This window comes from Sebastes umbrosus, chromosome 3 (genome assembly GCF_015220745.1).
Source record: "Sebastes umbrosus isolate fSebUmb1 chromosome 3, fSebUmb1.pri, whole genome shotgun sequence".
In the NCBI taxonomy this organism is placed as follows: domain Eukaryota; kingdom Metazoa; phylum Chordata; class Actinopteri; order Perciformes; family Sebastidae; genus Sebastes; species Sebastes umbrosus.
Genome location: NC_051271.1, coordinates 25573637 through 25596342, shown reverse-complemented (window position 1 = coordinate 25596342; position 22706 = coordinate 25573637). Strand labels below are relative to the sequence as shown.

The following is a 22706-nucleotide window of genomic DNA, read 5'->3' as shown; positions in this document are numbered from 1 at the left end:
GGAGAGGAGAGGAGAGGAGGAGAGAGAGAGAGAGAATGCATGAGCAGATGAATCATAAAAAAAAAACAACACATCCCTCCCATCTTCTGATTAAGGAGAGGATACTGTACCTGTGGTGATGATGATGATGATGTGGGTGTGACAGACAGACAGACAGACATCCCATTCATCAACCGATTAGACTGTTGTCAGGCTATTAAATAGGCGTTATCAGTCACTATAAGCCCCATAGATGTGGGTCAATAGGGACCTACTACACCCACTAGTAGGTTTTATCATCTATTCACATAGATCACCAAAAGAAGGTATAAAAGAACACGACAGCCACATCTAGCGACCGTAGTAATTATGACAGGAGTAGAAGCGGAAGTCAGGCGCTGTAGTATATACACAGCGTGAAACTCCTCATGGGGTGGAGGTCGGTGACGATGGATGGGACACATTATACAGGGTTTTCACCCAGGAGACCGGAGTTTGCATCCCGTGTGAAACCAACAATGTGTAGTTGTCTTAGTGTTCGTAGTTATTTTGACCCAAAAGACAATGTTTTTCCGTAAACTTAACTAAGTGTTATTTTTGTTGCCTAAACCTAAAGAAACCTTTTTGTTTGTGTTCAAAATGTGACGTTTTATTCAGTTTTACAACGTGTTAGAACGTGTTGCTTTTAAATTTCCCTTTTACAACGTAGTAGGCGTATTAGGCCCCTAATGACCCACATCGATGGTGCTTATAGGGACTGATAATGCCTATTTAATGGCCGGATAACAGTTGAATTGGGTGCATTCATCCAGCTCAGAATTGCAACAAGCTGTTAATGAATCAATAGACAGGGGGTTGTGAAACATCATCCATGTGTCATAGCTTTTCCTGTTTAGTATCCTGTCAATCATCCAAACAATATGTTTCTCAGCCAGTCTTGATACAAAGGGGGACATGAGGAGTCATGCAATCTATGGACCCCACAGCTGTTTTTGTTTCTGGTGGTCTTCGGCAAAATGAAAGTTGTTTAAAGCTGCGGTAGTTTCAGTGATTGAACATTTTTCTGATTTAGGAAACCGCTTTTATTTTAAAGGATAGGTTTGCAGCTTTTCAAGTCAGGTAACAATATGTATGATGGTTTTTGTTTGCTGTAATCATTTCTCTTGGATGTTAGGAGATATATCCAATATGAGAGATGAGGCACAACATTCACAGTCAAAAAATACACTCCAAAGTAGGTTTATCTGAACTCAATGTGACGTTATATGCATTAGATCCATAGACTTTATATAAGAGGTGGACGTAGACACCGTAACGTCACCCATTTCTGTGGACTACTCTCTCTGAAATGACCTGTGATTGGCCAAAGTCTCCCGTCACGGGCTAGATTTTGCTCCCAATGGCTCGATTTTTGCTCCTAATGGCATCTGCAAGATTTCACAGACTGGAGGAAAACAACCAATCAGAGCCGAGCTGGAGCCTGCCGTCTCTGAGCAGCTGTCAATCACTCACAAACTCCGACCAAACGGTCAAACTAGGCAGCGCTGATCAAATAGGAATCAATTACTGAAATGTCTATTATCGCCTCAAATGTTTTCAGAAGCATCTCGTAATGTACTGTTTAGCTATAAAATGAGAAAGTTTGTGATCCGGCAGCCATGTTGAGATCAGTTGAGGAAACACCAAGCACCGCCCACCAGCCGGACCCCAGCCAACAGGAATACTCTCTCTCTCTAGATTTTTTAAAGCCTGAAAACAGAGCCATGAGGAGGTGCAGAAGTCTAGTTATCTCTGAGTACACTTGAATTACAATATGCTGAAAGGTTATTATGGTATTTTTGCCCAATGATGCCAAAAATATTCTGCCTACTGCAGCTTTAAAGGTACAGAATGTAAGATTTGGTGACATCTAGGTGTGCGGTTGCAGATTGCAACCAACTGAGTACCCCCTCTACTCAGTCCTCCCTTTCGAAGACAGCGGTAACATGAGCCGCCGAGTACAAAACCATGGTAACACCGTTTGCCTTGCTCAGAGACCATCCTTACCATAATAACACATGTCAGACGGCGGCTGGTGGTACCACGGTTTTGCACTCTGCGGCTCACGTTACTGCAGTTTCACAAGTGTGTTGGAGAATTACGGTGGCCTTCAGGTAATGTAAAAATATAAAAAACTTTATATTCCATATCTGCTAATAGATCCCTTGACATGTTACATACTGTTCCTTTAAAACAAGACTATAAAACTGTGGCCGCAAGTGATAATCATGCAGTGATTATAAAGGATAAAACGTAGTGGAACAGTAGCACAAGAATCGTCTTCAAGTCAGCAAATTGAACCAGTAATGTCATTTACTATCTATAGCATTACCAAACATTATAATCTCCTGGTCAAACCAGACCAAGTAGGGTGGGGGTGGGGTTGCACAGGGGGCTTTGGACCTTAGTATTTCTAAAATCCTGGCTCGAGTTTCTGTGGTGGTGTTAGAATGGATTCATTGGTGTGCCTGGTATGGGCTAGATGTGTGATATGTAAAAGGGTTAGTTATTGTGTTGGATCATGTTAGATTTTACAGGTGTTTCAATCGCCTGCTATAGATTAATAACTTTTAATGTAGATTTAATCTATTTTAAAGTCCATTTTCCAACTCGTTGTGGTCATAAGAACTGCAAAACACACGTCAGATACGGTATCAGCTGCATGCTGTTTATTTCTTTGTGGGTCCTTGACTTCACAAAGTTTGAGTGCACTCTGGATCTTTGTATGCAGGGTGTTAGTGTGGGGGGCCATAACTCTTGCAACTAATCATACATTTAGTTGTTGTGTGGTGACAGAAAAGAGAAGAAAATAGAAACAAGACTACACAACTACAAATCTGCTCCCAGTGCTTCATTCTCCAGCTGATGTTTTGGTCCCATGCGTCACGGCCTGGGGATGTTTTGTGTACCAGCGATTAAAAATAGCTGCAACTTGCCTTTATTATCCACTTTATAGCATATATCCCTTTAGATTTCATTCCTGTGCTACTATGATTCAAATGTAATCCTTGAGTGACTGGATTCTTCTCCTACAGGCCTCGGTGTCGCTGAGGTGATGCTACATTTGGGATTAAGCATGTAAAGCAACCAACCTGCGGTGGGTGCTAAGTGGGCCAGCAGGAGAACTGAGTTGTCACTGCAATGATTTAAATTGGTGTGAACCAACCAAGAATAGTCTTATACGACGAAACAGCATGCTTCAACTGTGAAAGCAATGATTTTTAAGGTTGTGAAATCCTAAATCTCATGTAATCTGAGACTCTTTTGTCAGATTTGGTTCTTGTTACTAAGCAAACCATGTGATGCTATTTGGTCCACACGGATGACATCAGACAGTATTTGGATGAGCATCTTATTTAAAGAGCAAATCAGAGGCAAGAGTGCATTTGCAGCACTTTCTGATAAGAGCTTACTAAAAGGTTGTGTTTAAATGAAGGAAGTCATTACGTCTCCTGCAAGTGTTTTTATGATGTATTAAAGCTGCAGTGGGTAGAAATGGAGCAAATATGATTAAAAAAAGTAATTTTTATTAAACGGTCACTATATCCTGACAGTAGTGCATGAGACAAGTAATCTGAAAGAAATCATGTGCATCTGTGTCCTCCGGTGCTCCTAATGGCATCTGCAAGATTTCACAGATTGGAGGAAAACAACCAATCAGAGCCGAGCTGAAGCCTTGCCGTCTCTGAGCAGCTGTCAATCACTCACAAACTCCGACCAAACGGTCAAACTAGGCAGCGCTGATCAAATAGGAATCAATTACTGAAATGTCTATTTCTCGTCTTGAATGTTTTCAGAAGCATCCTGTAATGTACTGTTTAGCTATAAAATGAGAACGTTTGTGACCCGGCAGCCATGTTGAGATCAGTTGAGGAAACACCAAGCACCGCCCACCAGCCGGACCCCAGCCAACAGGAATACTCTCTCTCTCTAGATTTTTTAAAGCCTGAAAACAGAGCCATGAGGAGATGCAGAAGTCTAGTTTTCCACTTGAATTACAATATGCTGAAAGGTTAATATGGAACTTTTACCCAATGATGCCAAAAACTGCCTACTGAAACTTAAAGGTCTGAATTAATATACATCGAGGTGAAAGATGCTGAATCTTCCTCTTTAAATTGTAACATTTTCAGCTTTAACAAGATGAAGCTGGAGACCTCAGAGTGAATGTAAGGTTTGATTTTATTGTAGCTTCAAAATTAATTCAGCCACAATCAGCAGTATGTGTGTCTGTGTGTGGGTGTGTGAGAGAGAGAGAGAGAGAGAGAGAGATTAAAACAAAAATTTCAATAAAAAAAATGATGTCAAATATTGGAACAAAACCGTAAAATCACAAAGTAAATTAGGCCCAATCTCAACACTAACAGACTCACAGACTCTGAGGCACGTTCCCGCAAAGTCCGTGAGGGTTTAGTGCTGTCCCACTGTCAAATCGTCAAGTCCTTGATGGCTCTCTCGCAGACATTTTGAGCCCTTTATAAACACTTCGTAAGTCTGCATTTCTGCAGACTTTGCCTGAGGGAATTACCCACAATTCATAGCATTGACACGTAACACAGGGTTAGCAGGGGAAAAAAACTATAAGCAAGGAGGACGGCACATGCGTGTTCAGCCAGGCATATTTATTATTACACAGAAACAAACACTTCTTTTAATTTGACTTAATGAAGTTTGAGAAAAACAAGTAAATGATTTTTTGACAGTTACCTCTAGTCTCCTAAGGCGAGAGCCTGGAAGACGTTCAAATAGGCAGTAAAAAACATGACATAAAAAACCCACGATTGGCATCTTCAAAATGCAAGTCTCCTTCAAGAATGATCCAAGGCACACTGTAGAGTTTGAAAAATTTGAATTGTATTTGACTCTAAACAGAGAGTACATGGTGGCTGAGTACCTGACCATCGTGACTGATAGAAAACTAAGGATAACGTTGAACACAGCTTGGCCACAGTAACAGGCCGTCACAGGCAGAACAGACTACCCAGGCAGTTTGCACTTTGTCAGAGAAGACAGGTTGAGACATAATTTAACTTCTTGCTGTCGGCTACTGTGAGAAATATAAGGATTTAAGAGTTTTCTTCGGAAAAATATATATCCTGAGTTTATCTGTCTCCCTGATCCTCAGTAATGTCATATCTATGTGGGGAGAAAAATCAATGTGCAATGTTAGCTACAAAATATGTTGCCTGTTGCCATACACTAAGAGGCGCTACAAGCTCTGCAGTAGATATTTCTGATTGATTACATCTGTAAAAGAGTGTATTTGTTATCTTGTGATTATATATTTAGTATTCTTGTGTAAAACGTAATATTCAATAATATGTCATTTAGATTTGGCAATAATGTAACTTGAATATTCACGCCGATGGCAATTTTGTATTAACATATTGTTGGTAATTGTTTCTTTATTCACCCTAAACTAGGGATGCTCCCTCTTAGTCGATTAGTCGGCTAATCGGTTGTTTTGGTCTTAGTTGACTAATATTTCTTTTGTCGCTTAGTAGTTTTTTATGCTTTTTTCATGCTGAATGACTTATTTGCAAAAACATACCAAAATTTCTGAGCACATCTCTGGTAAACACAAGATTTAAAGTGGTGCTTTTGTGTGATTCTTTGTGGAGAAACTCAGTTTTACAGATTTGTCGATTAAATAAACTAATCGATTCGTCGACTAAGAATTTCTTTGGTCAAGGACAGCCCTATTCCTAAACAAACATGAATTACTTCTATATTCAGTTGACATATGATATACTGTATATACTGTATGTATACTGTATATATATATATATATATATATATAGTATATGTGTGTGGGTGTGTGTGGGTGTTTATTGTTTTCTACCATTTTCTTGTTCTTTATATTTATCTACTTTAATTTACTTAATGAATTGTATTTTTTTTTCATTTCACTATTGAATCGTATTATCCTTGACGCTTTGATAATATTGTTCACCTGACAGTAAAGCATACTGAAATTGAAAAATAATCAAATTGAGAGAGAGAGAGAAAGAGAGAGAGAGAGAGAGAGAGAGAGAGAGAGAGAGAGAGAGAGAGAGAGAGAGAGAGAGATGCAGGATCCTCAGAAATCCCATTTAGGAGCTCAAGCACCACTTACTGGTCAAAGACAAGAAGTACATCATGTACAGGCTGCCATTTGAAAATACATGTTGTACTTATCAGAATATGAAAACTGGAATATATTAGTTAACACTTCCCACATTGTCTCCATATTGTTCTTGGTACATGAGATGAATTGAAATGGTATGAATTTCAGTATGTCATCAGCATTACTGTGCAATACACAACTCAGATTTATTTAGGATGAAGTACTGTTTTTTTAACACACAGCTGTTTGTCAGAAAGCATTTTTTTAGATTCAGTATGTAAACTGATTGTAAACAAAAACACAAACATCATGATGCAGAACAAACTCAAAGCTATCATCATTCATGTCATGAATTAGAAAGAGTAAATTGCATCATTACCATTGCAACACATGACAGAATCACAGTTTTCAACATAAAGTGACACAAATACAATCAAGCACAAGTTGTCTCCTGTAACAACAGACAACGATCCGTTTTGTTACGGTGCTCTACATCAGCATGCCAAATGAACTGATGAAATATGTTCAAGACTTTTTCCTCCTTATTCTACGGTGATGTCTAAAATGTATAAACCCTGGCTTCATTTGGAAATTGCAATTAAAAAGTCTAAACCTTTTTGTCTTCAGCACACAGAACATTAAAGTGTCAAATGGTCCATAATTCATCACACTCCTGCACCTGACAAATTATTCATGCGAAATGTCAACATTTTCCTCACTAATTTTCTCAGTTAAACTCGCAGGAGATCAAAGATACAGTGCTCATTTTAAAGCTTTTCTTGCTGTGGTAAATACAGAACTATTATCATGCGGTTAGGAGCACGCTGATGTTATAGAGAGGGAATGTTTTTCCTCTAAAATTATTCTTTTTAAATGTCAACGTGTATGCACCGGAAACACACAAATCTGATGTTGTTTTGTTGTTGCTGTAGAATTAAAACTTTGACATTTTGAAAATCTTCATTTACATATTTACATATCTATCTCTATCTCTCTCTCTCTAAATATATAAAAATTAATTAATATAAATTAATTAATTAATCATTAATGACGATTTTCTCTCTCTCTCTCTCTCTCTCTCTCTCTCTCTCTCTCAATATATATATACATATATAAATACTGCAGAAATTCATATTTATTCTTATTTATTTGTCAAAAAGGAAGCCTATTAAATATGTTTGATTGTTAAATACTCACCCAAAAAAAACACAATAAAGAGATTATTCTGTTCAAAGTTCATCCAAATTGCTTGTTTTACATAAACGTCCTGCAGGTATTGTGTTCACTATTTATCAGTTGTTCTGTGCTGTTGTTGTTATGCATTGAATATAATATGAAATATCCATAAAATATGTCACTTATTCAGGGGTTGTCAGTTAACTCAATGATAGAAAAGGGGTCCCTTGAGGGAAAAGGTTGGGAACCACTGGAATACCTTAATAACCTTTATTTAGCTACCATGCAAGGTCAATACTGCACATAATGATAATAATTTAATATAATTTCATTAACAATGATTGAGCATGCAAGGTTCATTAAACAACGCTTTGTTTTCTACTACACCTGCTGTTATCAAACCAATATCTCATAACAGCATGAACCCATTCAGCTGCGCGTTTTAGTCATTTATGAGCTGCCGGGGGGGATTTATTCCACCTTATGTTGGGCCTAACACTGTCTCTAAGATGTTCTAAAATGACTGTATAGTAATGTTTCCATTAACAAAAAGGATTCAGACACACTCAGGTGTAGACTGATTTCATGACTAAATAAAGATTCATTGATGATTATGGTTTCTGATGACAAAATAAGCTTCTATATTGTTCATTTGAAATGTAAATGCAGAACACTAGTTATGATCAAGCCTACTTCGGTGACATTAAGATACTCTCCATAGATGCTAAGTGACGAATGTGCAGCAGTATAAGTGGTGCATTTCATATAAGATAAGATATTCCTTTATGAGTCCCACAGTGGGGAAATTTGCAATAACAACAAACAATCACAGGTGTATCTTCCTGTTTTATATACTGTCCTTGAGATTTTCCTGCATTTCACAGTTAACAGCTGACACCTTCAGGCTGTTTCTAAAAAGTATAGCCCCTTTCATAATTAAAAAAGTAAAACCTGTTACATCAATCTCTACCCCTCTACGCCCTCTACATGCCGCTCTCATCCAGTCATGATGACAGGGAAAGACTGACACACAAAAGCTTAAAAACTCTCTCCCTCCGGAGATTTTGATAGGATGAATATGACGCCAGGCCGTTTTCTCGTTCTCACGTCAAAAACCGTGGCAAATTTAGACCAAACACCTTTATCCATCCCTCCTTATTCATATTTATGAGCAGTGACTGACAAACTCATTGTCTGGTAATTACAGTGTGGTGAACCTTCATTGTTTTTAGATTGGTAGAGACTGAGACATGCTGTGCTTTGGCTTGCTGCACTAATGCAAACCTCTTCCATGTAGATATTATTAGTCACTATTTGCTTAGCAACCACAACACATGTCTGACATTTTTGTAATGAAAACGTTTTGCACAGAATTTGCTTTATTTTGGCTGCGAGGATTTTTCTAAAAAGGGTAAAAAGGAGAAGAAGACTGAAAGGACACAGGAAAAGTGTCTTATTAATATTATTATTATTATTATAATTATTATTATTGTGTGTGATGCTTGTATGATGCTTTAACACTTAACTTTCAACATCAAATGTGAAAGCAATGGAGGGGACAAACATGTAGAAGGAACTGTGGTGATCACATGTGTCATTCACCTTAAACGAACGCCTTAAATTAAAGAATTTGGATGATACTTAGGTAGTTATTATTATATTCTCAAAAGAAATAAGCCTGTCTGTCTGACCTTAAGATCAATATAATTCAATAGGTCATGTTAGACTAAATAACCCATCCTTTAACACATCAATACGCCATGGTTGTATGATGTAGCAACAACAATATATGTTAACAAAAGAGAGAGAATGCAGTTAAGGATTTGAACAGCAGGGGGCACCAGTAAGATGCAACTGATGAACATTATAACAGTTACTGAGAGAAATATTACAGTACTTTTTAGTCATCAAATCAAATATTAGAAATGTCTGAAACTGTTTGTGCAGACATTGTGTCTTGATGGATGAGTGTTACCTTTTTTGTCAGCCTGTATTTTATTATTTCTAAAATTAGACATACATAATGCTCAAAGGTGATTAGCTGAATAGTGTTATATGTATACAGGATCTGACTGCCATTCAATTTTCTATAAACATTGAAGAGAGATTTCACAAAGCTATACGCTTGCTGATTAGAGACGTCACACAATGCAAAATGACAGCCAGTCTGGCTTGATGAGGAATTCTTGCTACATTAGTAAGTCAACAGGGCTTTTGCCATCTGTTAACACTCAGAGTGACACAATAGAAACAACATACAAGCCTGTGGGAGCTCAGCCAATATCAATATATCACCTCAAGTGCCAATTATACTCATTAAAGGTCTAAATTGTGATGATACAGAAGGCTAACGGCTTGGAAATCATTATCACATTCTCTGCACAGCAATGCAACTCAACTGTAAGTGTTCAGTATAACATCAAACAGTCCAGCTATGAACGTGAGTGTGTGCTGGCACTCTGGAGCGAGAGGCCAAATAAGAAAAATGAAAAACATTTGAAAAATCAATCAAAGAATTATTCAAGTAACAGCAAACAGTGCTGCTATTACTTAGAGTTGGCGCTTAACAAATTGATCAGTATTCTGCAGAAATGTTATAACAATGCTGTCATTTCTGCACTGATACAAATGTATATTTAAAAAACGGTTTGGTCCAATGGCTATTAAATTGTTTCAGACAGTGCAAGCTTTCATTTTCACTAAAATATCAAAACTAGAAATAGATTTTATTGGCTGACTGAATTTATTTTTCAAATTGAAATGCAACTCACAACCACACATGAGCAAAACAAAAAAGTTTGCAATGTGCACTGTGATTTGTTTGTACAGTGTAGACAGAAAATACATCCAGATACTCCTACAAAAATGCTCTATTTAATTAAATACATGCATATAAAAAAAAAAAAATGCATTACACTCTTAATTTCTGCAGAATATCCAACAAATGTTACATCTCACAATACAGTTAAAAGGATTCCTCATTTGTGTTAACTGCCACGAGAATTAGTGTAATGTGCACCTCATATCTGTACAGAAGGGAGGATACAGTATGGATGTATATCAATCTTGAAAATGGAGATATGATGATGGACAGAGGCTTTTGTTTTGCAGGCAGCTCCGTGCATGTACAGCCATTGTTGAAATTATTTCTGAATGGAAGCTGATCTTGCTGACTGCAAACGCATTTATGTCCCAATATAGTAATACACAGGTCTTATAGCAAAAACCCCATGTATCACAATGACAGCGATTATCCACATCTCTGCATTCTTTGCTTGAGCCACGGATGTTGCCATAGTAACACGAGTATGTCTTATCAAGTACGGCCCTTGTGATTTTTCACTGCAACTTATTTAGGCTGTTCACTGTAGGTATGACAACAGGCTATTGAGTTGTTGCATTCATTTCCATGTTAATGGAGTTAACAGCCATTGTGCGTTAGCTTAACCTCTGATCTTGCCTTGTCAAATTGTTGTCAGCTAATATTAAATTAGGCTAGTAATAGAGGCTTTTTATGTAAATGATGTAAAATGCTTCACAACTATAAATAGGCAGCTGAGAGCTGGTATGATGGTCTCTGGGATATCAAAACATTTTGCGCTGTGCTTTAATGATCAGATTGTGAAAAGCCATTTATGATAGAGGATATTCAGAGGTGCTGATGTTAATCTTGTTCATCATAATCTTTTGGATTTAATACTATGATGGCTCAGCATGCATAAAGCAGATTGCTGCAGTTTTGTTGCTGAAGAAGCTAAAACATTCACATAGATTCCACCAAATTCTATATAAATATGCATAAAACCAGTGACTTAGTGTCACCGGTCTGGAGAAACATTTGCTTGTATAGCATAACCACAAAGTGCAGATTTTATTTGAACTTGGTAGTCACTTTGTAGCTCCAACTCGTCACACATTTACGCTTCCTCCCTCGATGAAAATAATGAGGCTGTTTGATGTGAGACCCACTATGGTCCGTAATGAGTGGAGTAGACTGTTCAGGACACATGAAAGCTCTTCAGTCCATTTGGACCATGAGCGGCCATTACGGCGCGGGACCCGAGACACCGTGGAGGTCTAGCTGACTTTATGAAGGGGTACGGGATTTAATGATGGAGGCAACAGCTAAATCTGTCACCCTTTTAACTCCTCGTGGAAGGAGGGAGGAAATATTTCAGGTGTTAAACACAGTGAGACCTACAACATTCAAGGGCACGCTGAATGGGCCATACGAACAGAAGCGCGGTCACATTAAAAACGACTGTGTACAGCGCAGGTGCTGTGTGAGATCACAAATGAAGAGAATCTGCTACATAAATTAAAGTCCTTGATTGTACCAGCTCTGCGACTGTTTAAGTGATTGTTCAACTTCAATCATACTTCTGTATTCGTTCATAATGATAATTTCTTTGAGGGTTATTCTTTGTTGGAGAAAAAAAATACTGTTTTCACGACCAGCAAAGTGATGAGTCCATAAATTATCTTTTTTTCTCTCGTCCAGAGGCAGGAAGCAGCACATCTACCTCTCATCATATCAATCTCTTCCTCCTTCACAAGACGCCACCATCGGTGGTGCCAGAAGAGACACAAACACAGAGAGTGGATGAGTAGGAGGAGGGAGAAGCTGGTGGTGATGGAAGGATCAGCATCTCTTCATTTATCTGCAGGATGATAGAGGAAGAGCCCCAGCTGAGATGGGGTTAATATTTCTCCAGCCTGAGTTCTGGGGGACATTGTGATTTGTCACCTCAGTAGTAAGCCAGAGTGCCAAGAATCTAGTTAATGGTTAGACACAGCATCCTGCCACTGGGCACCATTTTGGCTCCATAACAAAGGAAGGCCTGCCTCAGCCACCGAGTACTGAGGAGGACCGGGGGCCCTGTCACTATCTGTCTCCCCAAAGATGGCAGTTCCTGATTAGCTAATAGTTAACGGACATGTGGAAGCATCAATCCTAAGGAGTGACAAGGAGTATAAATGCACAAATACACAGACGGTGGGAGCCCAATGCTGATGCTGTAAACATATCTTGTTAACAGGAAGCAGACCCTATGCCGCCACAGCATTGAGTGACAGGATCACTGGTGACTAACAACAACAGAGCAGACTCTGTTTTTTCTCTCTTCTGTTTCCTCACTAAGCATTTGTGCTGATCATTTTTTTAAAGCCGATTGTAGCGTTAATCTTTTTATTTAGTCTTTGCAGGAAACTTGATGATGATTTATGGGCAATAAAATTAAATGATTTGCATCTTTTACAAAAAAAGTATGCCATATGCCATTTTTATTTTGCACTAACCATATAATGGTTGTCCGTGTTTGCATTGTCATTTGTAATATGCAATACTCTTGGCACTTTAATCTATGTATTCCTTTATTCTTTTATCTCCTCTTGCTTGTATTCTTGTATTTATTGTTTTTATTTAAAATATTTTTATTCTTGTACTTTTATTGATCTTGCACCTCCGCATATGCCACCTACTATGTTCCCTCTGTCATTGATGATTGTGCAGTATGAATGTGTATATGTTTCGGTGGACTGCAGAAACTGAATTGCTCTTCGGGGATAAATAAAGCTATCTGTATCTGTATAACCTGAATCGAAGGATTGTGAAATTATACATATGTAACCTAATATATGTATTTTATAAAATGCGTAGAATTGTTTATCCTTATCTGGTGTGCTATAATATATAATTATAATAAAAGTTCCCTGAGTTTAGAGCTGCAACAATTAATCGATTAATTGATTAGTTGTCAACTATTAGATTATTCGCCAAGTATTTTGATAATTGATTAATCAGTTTGAGTAATCTTTTAAGAAAAAAAGCTAAAATTCTCAGATTCAAGCTTTTTAAATGTGAATATTTTCTGGTTTCTTTACTTCTCTATGACAGTGAACTGAATATCTTTGAGTTGTGGACAAAACAAGACATTTGAGGACGCCATCTTGGACTTTGGGAAACATGGATCGACATTTTTCACCATTTTCTGACGTTTTATCGACCAAACAACTAATCAATGAACCGAGAAAATTATCAACGGATTAATCGGCAATGAAAATAATCCTCAGTTGCAGCCCCATTTTCATCTACAGTATAACTGGCCATAACATACTCTGCAAAGCTATAAAAGCAATTACAAAAACTACAACCTAAATCACATTGTTAATTCACATGGTGATTGCTTAAAACACAAGACAAGAGACTTTGGGGCCTGCAGTGAGCAGAAAGTGTTTTGATTTTTAAATGTGTACTGCTGATCTGACTCATACATATGAAAGCCCCCATTAAAGCGCCAAGAATCACAGGAGGATGACAAAACGCGTCTCTTTAGGTTTCCAACACTCTACAGGTTTGAGATCAGAGACAGCTTCTGTCTGATACAGAGCCAGGGCTTTGAGGCTTGGGAAACATACTGTACCGTATACGCCCCTGTGTGACCCCAGCATGGCTCCTATACACTCAGACAGGGAGAGACGTCACTCTCTGTGCACTCCCTCCCCCCCGTGAAAGTGACAGTCAATCACCAGCTAAAAGCCACTGGGGGCGCAGAGCTGGCCATTATGCACTCCTGGGGGGGGGACAGTGAGGAATAAGGAGGGGAGGGGACTGTTTCATGGCTTTGCTATGCTGCTAACCAGAGGGGGGTAAAGCAGCAGGTACAATAAGTATTCACATCCTATACTTAGGTAAAAGTAGTCATACGACAATGTAAATATACTCCTACTTGCATTCAAAATTCTACGCATGATTACAGCATACACGTTTTATTGCTGTACCTGGACAAAGCTGAGTAAATTTCATGCTATTTATACTAACTGTGGTTGTCAAATAAACGTACTGGAGTAAAACGTTCAGTATTTTCCTCTGAAATGTAGTGGAAGTATGAAAAAGCAGAAAATGGAAACACTCAAGTAAAGCATGAGTACTGCAAAATGGTATATTAGTATAGTACTTGAGTAAATGTATTTAGTTACTTCATCATAGTTATAGGATATCCTTACTGACCCACACGGAAATCATTATAGAAAATAACTAAGTACATTTACTCAAGTAACTCTGAGGTACTTTTTCTTTACTTATTTCTACTTTACGTTGCTATATACTTCACTACATCCACTACATTTCGGAGGGAAATATTGTACTTTTTACTCCACCACATTTATCTGGCCGATATAGTTGCTAGTTACATTGCAGATTTTACAAGTAAAACATATGATTGACATACAAAATAGATGCAATGATATAGATTAAAATACCAAACGGTATACAAAGTACAATTAGCATCACCTCAACCTTTTATATATTTAAAGGTATGCTCAACGGTCAAACAATAATAATCAAATAAAAGACCTTAAAGTCCATTCAGCAAAATGTATTCAATCATTTTAATTTTTCAAATCTGTCTTAGAATAATAGTCCGGTAACCATATGAACTTTGAAACAGGTTTTGCTCGCTGTAATCATTCCTCCCGTTAATACTGGTCATTAAGAGATTCCTTCTTCAATGTAAGTGATGGGAGACAGTCTTTGGTGCAAGATATATTCTTAAGTTTATCTGAGGTTAATATGACCTAGTGATGGCACATTATATACATTTTGGTATTGCTCCTTTAACTTTAGTAAATAATTTGACTTCTTCCACACGTTGACGGTAATTACAGCTGTTGTAACTTGATTATATGATGTAATTGTATAAATATTGCCACTGCTATAAAGCTGCTGAATAAAGAAAAAGAAAAACACTGGGAGCTGGTCATCCTGTCAGCAGTGATGGACTTGACTTAAAACTTTACATTTGTTTTATATATCTACAGCAAAATCTTGTAGACTCAAACTCATAGAACAGAATAGAACAGAATAGAATGGAAAGCAACATAACATAAAACAAGAGAATAGAATACAAAAGAACAAAAAGTAACACAACAAAGTAGAATAGAAAAACACAACAGAATATAATAGAACATAACATAACACAACAGAACAGAATAGAAAATAACACAACACAAAATAACACAACACAAGAATATAGAATAGAAAAGAACACAACATAACATAACACAACACAACATAACATAACACAATAGAATAGAATAGAATAGAAAAGAACACAACATAACATAACACAACACAACATAACATAACACAATAGAATAGAATAGAATAGAAAAGAACACAACATAACATAACACAACACAACATAACATAACACAATAGAATAGAATAGAATAGAAAAGAACACAACATAACATAGTACAACAGAATAGAATAGAAAAAATAACACAACAGAACAGAACAGAAAATAACACAACACAAGAATATAGAATAGAAAAGAACACAGCACAACATAACATAACAGAATAAAATAGAAAAGAACACAACATAACATAACACAACAAAACACAACACAACACAACACAACAGAATAGAAAACAACACAACACAACATAACACAACACAAGATAATAGAATAGAAAAAAACACAGCACAACATAACATAACAGAGTAGAATAGAAAAGAACACAACAAAACACAACACAACACAACACAACACGACACAGCACAACACAACACAACAACAGAACAGAATAGAAAAGAACACAACAGAATAGAAAGGAACACAGCACAACACAACACAACAGAATACAATAGAATAGAAAAGAACACAACACAACATAACATAACAGAACAGAATAGAAAAGAACACAACATATCAGAACAGAACAGAAGAGAATAGCATAGAAAAGAACAGAATAGAAAAGAACACAACATAACACAACAGAACAGAATAGAGAAGAACACAACATATCAGAACAGAACAAACCAGAATAGAGAAGAACACAACATATCAGAACAGAACAGAAGAGAATAGCATAGAAAAGAACAGAATAGAAAAGAACACAACATAACACAACAGAATAGAATAGAATAGAAAAGAAGAAAACATAACATAACACAATATAACAGAATGGAACAGAATAGAAAAGAACACAACATAACATAATATAACATAACATAACAGATTAGCATAGAAAAGACCGGAATAGAATAGAACACAGCAGAACAGAATAGAATAGAGCCAAATAAACTTACAACAGTACAGAGCAGAATAGCACAAATGATCTTAAACCTTTATAAAGAACGGATGTCTGACTCAATCTGTATGATTCAGGTCACTCATGTACCTGACTAGAAAATAATGAGGCTCTGTGTTCTCTGTTATTTTTTACTAATGGCTCCAATTTACAAACTATCAGAATTCAGTGGGCACTAAAACAACTGTTGCAGCAGAGAAAGCGAGCCGCTAATGCTGAAGTAGCTACATTTTGCATACATTTCATGGAGCTCCGAAGAGCGATGCTTGATTTAGATGGTTAATTTAGATGCAGAATACATACTGTAGTTGGCGGCGAGGCTGGTGTTCACATGCAAATCACCGCCCTGCTTGACGGGAGGGTGCACTGTATGAGCTGAGCATGTTCAGCCCACTCATTTTTATACTACTAGTCTTTATGTCCCAGCCGAGCCTCCTCTCACACTCTCTGATTCCATCTTGGCAATGACAGACATGCATATACACACACACACACACACACACACACACAAACACACATACTAATACACTTCACATACACTCTCTCAATCGGCCTCACTTCTTTCTCTCAGTGAAAACACACACATGCGCAGTTTCCTCAGACTTCGACACATTCTCTCTGCCTCTCTATGGGTGAGCCATCATTATCTAGAGAGAGTGCCAGTGTTTGGCCACAGTATGCCTCCTTCCCAGCGTTGAACTGAACAGCCGAGACATAGGCTGCTGGTAGTGACACAGCTGTCACAGACATGCCTCATTACTGCTGTTGCAAATGTCAAAGCACTAAAGTAATCACTCACTGCTCGACTGGACACATGGTCATACGCTAATTTATTTTATGGGAGAGGGGTTAACAGTTGTGTGTGTATATGGTGATGTTACATAGATGAGTGGATTTTACACATTTTTCTGTTGTATTTCAGATACTTTGCGAGACGGCTGTATGCTAATGTGACAGCAGGTTTCTGGATATTTGCAACAAGTAATAGTTTTTTTACCCACAAGCACAAACTTCCTTCAGATTCATTACTGTCAATCCAGGATGCTTCCAGCTACGGGGTTGATGATATATACACCGATCAGCCATAACATTAGGACAGCATGGGCACCATGACCGGTCTGCAGCTACGCAGCCCCATACGCAACAAACTGCGATGCACTGTGTGTTCTGACACCTTTCTATCTGACCCATCATTAACTTTTTCAGCAATCTGAGCAACAGTAGCTCTTCTATTGGATCGGACAACACGGGCCAGCCTTCGCTCCCCACGTGCATCAATGAGCCTTGGGTCTGACCCTGTCGCCGGTTCACCGGATCACCTTCCTTGGACCACTTTTGGTAGGTCCTGACCACTGCAGACTGGGAACATCCCACAAGAGCTGCAGTTCTGGAGATGCTCTGACCCAGTCGTGTAGCCATCACAATTTGGCCCTTGTCAAAGTCGCTCACATCCTTACGCTTGCCCATTTTTTCTGCTTCCAACACAAAGTTGAAAGTTCAAAATGTTCACTTGCTGCCTAATATATCCCACCCACTGCCAGGTGCCATTGTAACGAGATAATCTATGTTATTCACTTTACCGCTCAGCTGTCTTAATGTTATGGCTGATCGGTGTATGCACCCGATGCTTATTTCCTCCACAAACTGGTCATTTCATTGTGAACAGGTTTGAACAACAAAGTCATGAGAGCATAGATGGGATTGTTTTTTGTCCAAATCACCAGCTGATCAGGTTAATGCTTAACATTTTGTCCTATTGTCACAACAAGCCGCTGTCACAAACTATCCTGAGCCACAGTTATATAAGCTGCCTTGCTGCAGAGTTAATTATTTTAAGTCTCGGCTATTTGAAAAATTATGAAGAGAAATGGTCAGAACTACGAAGCAAAACAAAACTGCAGAACTTATTGTGTTATTATTAAGCACACATACCATCCGAAGCAATATGTCAGAGCTCAGAGGTCTATTTGTGCTCAGCTAAGATCTGGTATTCTGCCTTCGGCTGTGAAAACTGGATGCTTCCATTCAGTCCCGGAGGAGGACGGGAAGTGTCACCTGTGCTATTTGGATGAGGTTAAGAGTGAAATGCATTTTATATTCTACTGTTCTTTTTATCATAATCTATGAGTTAAGCTTTCCTTGAAAATGTCAGCCAGACATCCCAGTCTGTCTGATATGACAAACTGACATGTTTGTCTATAGCTTTTGTTAAATGCTTATTCTCAACATATGAGAGCATTGTATGTTTAATTTGTTTAGCTTATGTCTGATATAATATGTTTGTATATACCTTTTTCTTTGTTTTCTCTTGCCTATGAATGTAATGTAAGTAGTGTCTTGTAAGCAAATGTGGCCTCCAGGTGTATGACACTTGAATAAAAAAATTAATTAATTAATTTGTCATTCATTCATATTCATTCATTCGTTATGTAAGGAGGGGGGGGGGGAAGCCAATCAGATCTGCGTTGTCGTAAGAACACGAGGTTGTCTTGATAGCAAACATGTGATTGCATTTCCCCTTTTCTTTAAAACTAAAAAAAAGATTGTAAAAATTGTCTCAAGAATTTTTTTGGAGGTGCCAGAAACAAACTGTGAACACACATTATCACCTTATAGAGTTGCTATGGCGAATTTGTTAGCAAATAGTTGCTCATTTACACATCCAGCAGATAAGGAGCATTGATTTGGAGTGCTGTTTCTGGTTACCTAATTCCAATAACTTTTGTTAGCTCTGTTTTTGGTCTCCACCAACTCCTGTGGTAAATATGTGGCTCTTTAGCTGCTAAATGCTCGACTATGTTCACCAGCTAGTTGCTAACTTTGTCAATCTGCTGTTTGGTACTGAGCAGGTAGTAGACAGTGGGCTTTCGGAGCTTTTTCTTGCTGAAAACAGCTGCCTGCTGCAGCCAAAAGCTACTATAAGAGCAGTAAGAATGAACCAAAACATTAAAGTAGCAGGTTGTAAAACCAAAAAATATGAGCTGAAAGATGCTAAAATGCTCCACAGAGCTGAGGTGAACTACAGAGTCAGGTGATAATTCTCTGTGGGTTCGTCACATCAAGCGTCCCCTTTCACGTTAAACATGGTCATTTGATTTATTGTTAATATAAAAATACTGATCACAGCAGCTTAAAATGATTTATGCTAAGTTATGTAAACCCAAAGAGCACCCTGTTCCTACAGGTGAAAATAAATGAAATAGATATAGATATATAGATATAGATATCATAACCTTTATTCAACTAGGAAGTCAAATTTAGATTAAAACCTCTTTTACAAATGAGACCCAGCCAAGACAGGGTCAAATAGTAACATCCAACACATAACAAGACAACAACATTGAATCGCAGCAGCAACAATAGGTACGACAAAAAGACATTATATCATACAATGCATTAACAAGGAAGCATTTTTGGTCAAGTGTTTGTTAGCTAATTGAAGCAACTGCAGCTAGCAGTGACCACTTCCTTTATTCTAAGTTTAAAATCATTTAAAGAGATGAGGGTCTCAAGTTTAAGCTTGGCCTGCAGATCGTTCCAGGATCAAGGACCGTAGTGGAACAGGCTTGTTTTGCCAGCTTCTGTACTGATAGAAGGCACTTTAAACTGAAGCCATTTGTGTGACCTAAGATTATAACAGTTTTGCAGAAATACAAACTTCTGGCTTAAGTAAGTAGGAAATTTGCCAGAGATGGTCTTACAGCCATATAGTTGTAATCTACGCAAAGTGCAACGTGACCATCCTATCATGCCGTATAAGGTACAGCATATATGTAAGGTGTAATGGTTAGAAAGCTGTTTGTATACTGACATCATGACATCTGTTGACTCTCCAGATTCATGAAGATTGCCACAGTATACACACAGGTGCATCACAGTGCTGCTGCAGTATTGTAAGGGCTCAAACCTGGAATGTTCCAAGGGCAACTGCTATGAAGTCATTCAGCTAGCTAGGGTATGTTCACCGCTTTCCATTCACTTTAGATGCAGCATATACTGCAAGTCCCTCGAGCTGGTTACCATAGAGATGTTGTGTCCATGACAAAAGTGGTGGACTGGACTCCTTGACCCTAGAGTGGACATGTAGTTCATGAAAGAGCAAGGAAAAACTTATTTTCTCAGTCTTGTGCTTCGCCTGATCAGTAATACAAATGAAGAATTTGGGAGCCAGAACAATGGAAAGAATTAGGCACTTTAAAATGTTTGCATAACGAGCTCCTTCTCGCCGCCAATGGTTCTCCTCTTTTTAATCACCTGCACTCTCCAGACCACCTACACCCTTCTTCATGATCAGATACAGGACCAACGGGCTGATGTATGATCTGAGGAATTAATCTGCTAAGCCTGATTGCCATTACCGCCATGCGATTATGCACCTTGATTACTGAGCCCACCCCAAGGACCATGACGTGCCCCGGTGCACATTTTAAAGGTGCGCATAAAATTACGTGGTGATTACCCCACAATAGATCAATCCACGAGCGAATGAGACTGTGTGGCCATAAAGACCGTCTCAAGTAGGACTGTGATTATTAATAGGTACTTGAGGTGACCTCATACCTGAAGCTTGAACCACTGAAACTGCCTCCAATCCTTCATATAAGCAAATAAATTCATTTTCATACATTCTGAAAGTCATTATTGGATTATTGTTGTAGAGGTAGAATTGTTTGGAGTTCAAGCATGGATAAAAGGGATGTTGGGCTCTTCAGAGACGACTGGGGCCGTACTTGTCCCTCTTAAGACAGGCTTCAGATATGTAATGGCAGCACAGACGTGGATGGGCTTGACACAGAGGAAGACGTGCTCCAGTTATCAGCCTATATAATGTAGTGTGCTGGAGGTCAGTATTTGCTTGTGTATGATGCAAAAAATTAAGATTATGCGGAAAAAAACAAACCTTTGTGTGCCAATCAGAGGAAAGAGAAAGCTTATAAGTAATGAACATGTAAGTACATATCATTCTGCAATGACACTTATCCTCAGAATTTGGGACCATCTAATCCTTTACGTCCTTTTTAAGGATTTTTTTTATTTCATCCTGAGCCAAAGTACTCATTTGGTACAGCAGATAAATAGTCCCATTGACTTATCCAGAAGCAATCCTACATTAAGCGATTAATTGGATGAGACAATGAAGAAGTGAAATCACATCTGTTCATGGTCCTCTCCGTGGTTACATATGCAATACGTTAGTCACACACAGACACTAACCTTGGATAAACCCCCCCAATGAAACGGTGCTAATGTTAACATGTTTGCATTAGTAACATCCTGGCAAGGATTTAATGGACTTGATGTGCTACCATTCACAGCAGAGGTCCGCGTTCTGAGAAATCATGGTTCTCAGTGGTGGTCATGTGCCCTCTCTGCACAATTACTTAATGGCTTCAGCAATTACGCATATCTACGGGAGTAGAAAAAAACCCATAAATGTCAGTCAGTGGAAAAGAACTGATTTATGTCTTTAGTCTGTATCAAAGCAGGAGTTAGGAAGGTTTATGACATGGTAAACGTATTCGATAAAGACAGCTGAAGCCGTACAGACAATGCTTTAGATATATCAAGGACCATTTACAGTATGCAAATGTGAATTTGAGCTTCCAAATGCACAAATGCAGAAATTCCATCACTGGCCAGAGTTCAATCACTCTTCAGTCTTCAAGTGTCTGGATAATGGTCACTGTGACTGCACATCGCTGCAATTCAAAACCTCAACTATCCATAACTGGACAATGTTTGCCACTAAAACAACACGGATAAGGGAGTGCGTGCTGATGCTGGTTGGGGCCTGTGCTATTGTAAGAGATGATGAGTGATGGACAGGAGAGGATGGGTGCATACTATTCACAGTTCTCCATGTGGCAGCTTGCATTTTCACACTGGTATACAGTATGTTTGTCAGCTACAGACAACGCAAGCACTTACGCACTGCCGTGGGCAAGCAAAGTATTCTGCCAGTCGACTGCGTCATGAACACATGCATGTGGAGTCCCTGGTAATACATGTCGGCATGGTTTACAATGACAGACTGTAAGATTTTGGCATCCTATAAAGATGCACAGAGCACAAAGCATCTTGAAATCCCACTTTAAGTATAGACACAACCGTCTTCTCCCCAAAATCTGCTTACCTTAAACATTACTTGTTCTATGCTCTGTGTTGAGAGAATTTTATCACTTCACGTGAAAATTCAGCGCCATTTGAGTCTTTATATACAAATTTTGACGCTTTGAAAAATGCCCTCACTATCAAAAAAGAAGCAATGGCTTGCACCACTTTTATTTTTTATTCTAGAGAGGTTTCAAGG

The 22706-nt window shown here is 38.3% G+C and overlaps 1 long non-coding RNA gene across 1 annotated transcript; it reads right to left on the bottom strand.

Annotated features, from left to right (window-relative positions):
- Positions 1-14682: 14682 nt before the first annotated feature.
- On the bottom strand, positions 14683-15289 carry LOC119485422. Its single transcript, XR_005206262.1, has 2 exons — positions 15117-15289; positions 14683-15023 (listed from the first exon to the last, which is right to left on the bottom strand). It is a non-coding gene; the product is annotated as an uncharacterized LOC119485422 (long non-coding RNA).
- Positions 15290-22706: the final 7417 nt, after the last annotated feature.